This window comes from Eleutherodactylus coqui, chromosome 9 (genome assembly GCF_035609145.1).
Source record: "Eleutherodactylus coqui strain aEleCoq1 chromosome 9, aEleCoq1.hap1, whole genome shotgun sequence".
Taxonomy (NCBI): domain Eukaryota; kingdom Metazoa; phylum Chordata; class Amphibia; order Anura; family Eleutherodactylidae; genus Eleutherodactylus; species Eleutherodactylus coqui.
The window spans coordinates 102,277,533-102,283,532 of record NC_089845.1 but is presented as its reverse complement, the minus strand read 5'-3'; positions in this window follow the sequence as shown (position 1 = coordinate 102,283,532).

Below are 6,000 nucleotides of genomic sequence, written 5' to 3'. Positions count from 1 at the left end.
AGGGTACCAGGCTCCGGCTGGGCCACCAGCAGATCCTTTAGGTCTTCAGATAGACTGGCCAAGCACAAGTTCTTGAGGGCTGAGTCGTTCCACCCCGACTCAGTGCAGCGCTGTCTGAATTGGGAACAATAATCTTCTGCCACCTTCCAACCCTGGCGCAAGGACAACAGTTGAGCAACAGCGTAGGCAGCACGGTCGGGTTTGTCATAGATCTGCCCCAGCGCAGAGAAAAACGTGTCTAAAGACTGTCGTGAGGAAGAGTCAGAGGGTAAGGAGAATGCCCAGTTTTGGGGTTCTCCTCTCAGTCGGGAAATCACGATGCCCACCCTCTAGTACTCATTGCCAGACGAGTGTAGTCGCAAATCAAAAAACAGCTTACAGCCTTCCCGGAAAGAGAAGAACTACTTCCTTTCCCCAGAAAAAAAATCAGGCAGTGTGGCCTGAGGCTCAGAGATAGTCGCCAGCACAGAGGAAGGCTGAACCTGAGCCTTAGACAACACCTGTTCCTGGTGCTCCAAACGGGAAGTCAGGTCCTGTGCCAGGTTAGTCAGGGCCTGGACCTGGTTTGCCAAGGCCAACACGACCTCCATGGAAGCGGTTAACGTAGCCGGTCGGACAAAAAAAAGTCTGACCCTTGGGGCCAGTGTAACTGTCAGGGAACTGGGGTCCGGGTACTGGAAGTCCCTAAAAGCTACCCGCAACCCCTGTCCATACCTACTTGCGCCAGGGCAACAACTGGACGCGGTACGAGGGATCAGGCGAGGACAAAGTCAGGTCCAAAAGCAGAGGATCACAACGGGAAATCAGATCAGAATAATGCGGGTGTAGCCTGGAGACAAACATACACTGGCAATGCTGGAAGGAAACAGGCACGTTTAAATGCTGTCAGAACTCCCGCCCCAGCAGCTGATTGGGGCGGGGAGCCTGCCAGCAGCCAGACCCAGACCTAAGTCAGCGAGTGCAGAGACCCAGACATCCAGCAACGAGTGCAGAACATGCTTATCAGAATATCATGGTAACGGGGACAGCATCGCCGCATCCCCAGCAACCCGATTACCCAAGCACCGCCCCCTGAGCACGGGAGCGTGCGACCGGAGCAAATGTCCGGGACCCCGGCGGCCAGGGGAGGTCACCAAGACTGGGGCTCCCCTGCACCGCACCCGATCAGCTTGGGTAATAGGACCAGTGGTGCGGGCACGGAGACCCCGAGAGCAGGCGGTCCTGACACGTCATGTATCTGTAGCGCTTCTAATCTAGTGGTCGGTCATTATTAGCACTTAACTTAAGATCTATAAGGTTCCTGATGATGCCTAATATCTGACTGAAAGGCAGCAAGCCATTTACGTTGCTCATCAGATTCAATTCTAAGAATCATGTTAGCAAGATCCTAGATAAAGAAACATTTCTTCTAGCTTCGTCGAAGTCTAGTAGTATCAGTTTATTGCCCTAACATAGGGTGGTTCTTCTTTTAGTGGCTCAACAAGGTACTTGGTTGATAGGCAGAAAGGAGCATAAGAATGTGGGTTATCGAGATCGTTTACATCTACCATGCTAGAGGCATCAGAACTGATTCCATCTAATTGATGCACTTATCTATTCCCATATAGTGTGTGGTGATATATTTGGCACTATCTATATTGAGCACTCTAGATAGGAGTATAACTCTACTTTCTGGGGTGTTCATCCTACTGGGAGACTCCTATAAGCTGAATTTATGTATACATTATTAGTTCCCCCAATGAGTGGGCAATTGTAGAGGCTCATTTTGAGTGACCCTGGTTACTAACCCGGGGGGATACCTTTTGTTTGTTTGTATATCATGTCTATTTTTTGTATGTGCACTTACTGGGAACCAGGCCTTCTATTACCACATTATGTAGTACGACCATGTCATTGCATCTGAGCAGTTGGTTTCATGTTAGGCTAGCTTTATGCATTCAGTAAGGTCACAGATCACGTCTCTGTTTCATGCAGTGTCATTACATTATTTTAAAGATTATATTCCAGGTCAGAAAGGTTTGTGGCCTCCAGAAATGGCTACGGGGTAAAAGGTCATGTATTCACCTGCAAGATAACAATTGCGAATGTCTGCTGCATAGTGAGCCATATAATAAGCGAACGGAGGAGACTCCATATTGTTACATCAGTTACTGGCACCATATATGAGGTGCACAGCAGAACTGGAGGATGTGACAAGGCAATCTAGGAGTGTAGCTAAGTACTTTTGAGTTGTTTTTAAGGCAAAATTAATGAAGACAAAAGAAAAAGAAGGAAAAGAAAAGAAGGTGAAAAAAAGAAGGAAAAGTAAAGGAGGAAAAGAAGGGGAAATATTTATTTTCCTTCTTCTTGTTCCTTCTTTTTTCCTTCTTCGTTTCCCACCGTCTTCTTCCTTTATATGGTTCAAAAGTATTTTACTAAAGAATAGAGATGAGCGAGCACCAAAATGCTCGGGTGCTCGTTACTCGGAACGAACTTTTCGCGATGCTCGAGGGTTCGTTTCGAATAACGAACCCCATTGAAGTCAATGGGTGACCCGAGCATTTTTGTATTTCGCCGATGCTCGCTAAGGTTTTCATGTGTGAAAATCTGGGCAATTCAAGAAAGTGATGGGAACGACACAGCAACGGATAGGGCAGGCGAGGGGCTACGTGTTGGGCTGCATCTCAAGTTCACAGGTCCCACTATTAAGCCACAATAGCGGCAAGAGTGGGCCCCCCTCCCAAAAACTTTTACTTCTGAAAAGCCCTCATTAGCATGGCATACCTTTGCTAAGCACCACACTAGCTACAACAAAGCACAATCACTGCTTGGATGACACTCCACTGCCACTTCTCCTGGGTTACATGCTGACCAACCGCCCCCCCCTCCCCCCCACAGCGCACACCAAAGTGTCCATGCGCAGCCTTCAGCTGCCCTCATGCCACACCACCCTCATGTCTATTTAGAAGTGCGTCTGCCATGAGGAGGAACCGCAGGCACACACTGCAGAGGGTTGGCACGGCTAGGCAGCGACCCTCTTTAAAAGGGGCGGGGCGATAGCCCACAATGCTGTACAGAAGCAATGAGAAATAGAATCCTGTGCCACCGCCATCAGGAGCTGCACACGTGGGCATAGCAATGGGGAACCTATGTGCCACACACTATTCATTCTGTCAAGGTGTCTGCATGCCCCAGTCAGACTGGTAATATGTACCTCAACAGTAACCGCGTTGGTGGTAATGTGGTGGTGACTGCGGACCTAGTAGCGCGGTTTTATTTTGTTGGTTTTCGGAATGTGGCCAGGATTAAGTGGGCCGTGGCGGGGGGATGGTGGGGGGGCTCTCTTGTAGTGTCGGTAAAGGTGAAATTCTTGGACTGCCACCAGACGAACCAATGCAAAGGCATTTGCCAAGAATGTTTTCCCTGTTGGAGGAGGAGGGGGATGTTTTTGAGGCACTACGTGTCCTCTCCACGTGTCCGTGGTTATATGTACCTTAACAGTAACCGCGTTGGTGGTAATGTGGTGGTGACTGCGGACCTAGTAGCGCGGTTTTATTTTGTTGGTTTTCGGAATGTGGCCAGGATTAAGTGGGCCGTGGCGGGGGGATGTTTTTGAGGCACTACGTGTCCTCTCCACGTGTCCGTGGTTATATGCACCTTAACAGTAACCACGTTGGTGGTAATGTGGTGGTGACTGCAGACCTAGTAGCGCGGTTTTATTTTGTTGGTTTTCGGAATGTGGCCAGGATTAAGTGGGCCGTGGCGGGGGGATGTTTTTGAGGCACTACGTGTCCTCTCCACGTGTCTGTGGTTATATGCACCTTAACAGTAACCACGTTGGTGGTAATGTGGTGGTGACTGCAGACCTAGTAGCGCAGTTTTATTTTGTTGGTTTTCGGAATGTGGCCAGGATTAAGTGGGCCGTGGCGGGGGGATGGTAGGGGGGCTCTCTTGTAGTGTTGGTAAAGGTGAAATTCTTGGACTGCCACCAGACGAACCAATGCAAAGGCATTTGCCAAGAATGTTTTCCCTGTTGGAGGAGGAGGGGGATGTTTTTGAGGCACTACGTGTCCTCTCCACGTGTCCGTGGTTATATGCACCTTAACAGTAACCGCGTTGGTGGGAAATGGCCTCGCCGCCATCATGTCTTTGGGAAGCCTCTGTTTCCACACCCCAGAGACATACCATTAGCAGCGGTATAGGCAGAGCCCATAATTCGTAACATTTCAGCCGTAGCATTAGGACAGGCCCCACTAACATATCACTAGCAGCATTATAGCGGGAGCGCAGTCTTCGTTCCATGTCAGCAATAGTAGCACTCAAGACAGGCCCCAGTAACAATTCCGAAGCAGCAGTATAGCGGGAGCGCAGTCTTCGTTCCATGTCAGCAATAGTAGCACTCAAGACAGGCCCCAGTAACAATTCTGAAGCAGCAGTATAGTGGGAGCGCAGTCTTAGTTCCATTTCAGTAGCTGCAGTATAGCCAAGGCCCAAGTTACATTTATGTAGCTAAAGTGTAGGCCAACCCCACACACACTTCTGTACCATGAGTGCAGGCGAAGAACATACAAATTGCTATGATTACACTGTAGGTGAGGGCCCCAAAAAATTGGTGTACCAACAGTACTAATGTACCTCAGTAAAAATTGGCCATGCCCAACCAAGATGGCAGGTGAAACCCATTAATCGCTTTGGTTAATGTGGCTTAAGTGGTAACTAGGCCTGGAGGCAGCCCAGTTTAACGAAAAATTGGTTCAAGTTAAAGTTTCAACGCTTTTAAGAGCATTGAAACATATAAAAATTGTTTAGAAAAATTAGATGAGTGAGCCTTGTGGCCCTAAGAAAAATTGCCCGTTCAGCGTGATTACGTGAGGTTTCAGGAGGAGGAGCAGGAGGAGGAGGAGGAATATTAGACACAGATTGATGAAGCAGAAATGTCCCCGTTTTGGATGGTGAGAGATAACGTAGCTTCCATCCGCGGGTGCAGCCTACGTATTGCTTACGTATCGCTGCTGTCCGCTGGTGGAGAAGAGAAGTCTGGGGAAATCCAGGCTTTGTTCATCTTGATGAGTGTTAGCCTGTCGGCACTGTCGGTTGACAGGCGGGTACGCTTATCTGTGATGATTCCCCCAGCCGCACTAAACACCCTCTCTGACAAGACGCTAGCCGCAGGACAAGCAAGCACCTCCAGGGCATACAGCGCTAGTTCAGGCCACGTGTCCAGCTTCGACACCCAGTAGTTGTAGGGGGCAGAGGCGTCACCGAGGATGGTCGTGCGATCGGCTACGTACTCCCTCACCATCCTTTTACAGTGCTCCCGCCGACTCAGCCTTGACTGAGGAGCGGTGACACAGTCTTGCTGGGGAGCCATAAAGCTGGCCAGGCCCTTAAAGACTGTTGCACTGCCTGGGCTGTACATGCTGCTCGATCTACGCACCTCCCCTGCTACCTGGCCCTCGGAACTGCGCCTTCTGCCACTACCGCTGTCGGATGGGAATTTTACCATCAGCTTGTCCGCCAGGGTCCTGTGGTATAGCAACACTCTCGAACCCCTTTCCTCTTCGGGAATGAGAGTGGGAAGGTTCTCCTTATAGCATGGGTCGAGCAGTGTGTACACCCAGTAATCCGTAGTGGCCAGAATGCGTTGAATGCGAGGGTCACGAGAAAGGCATCCTAACATGAAGTCAGCCATGTGTGCCAGGGTACCTGTACGCAACACATGGCTGTCCGCACTAGGAAGATCACTTTCAGGATCCTCCTCCTCCTCCTCCTCAGGCCATACACGCTGAAATGATGACAGGCAAGCAGCATGGGTACGGTCAGCAGTGGGCCAAGCTGTCTCTTCCCCCTCCTCCTCATCCTCCTCATGCTCCTCCTCCTCCTCCTGAACGCGCTGAGATATAGACAGGAGGGTGCTCTGACTATCCAGCGACATACTGTCTTCCCTGGCTCGGTTTCCGAGCGCAAAGCGGCTGCCTTTATGGTTTGCAGGGAAGTTCTCAAGATGCATAGCAGAGGAAT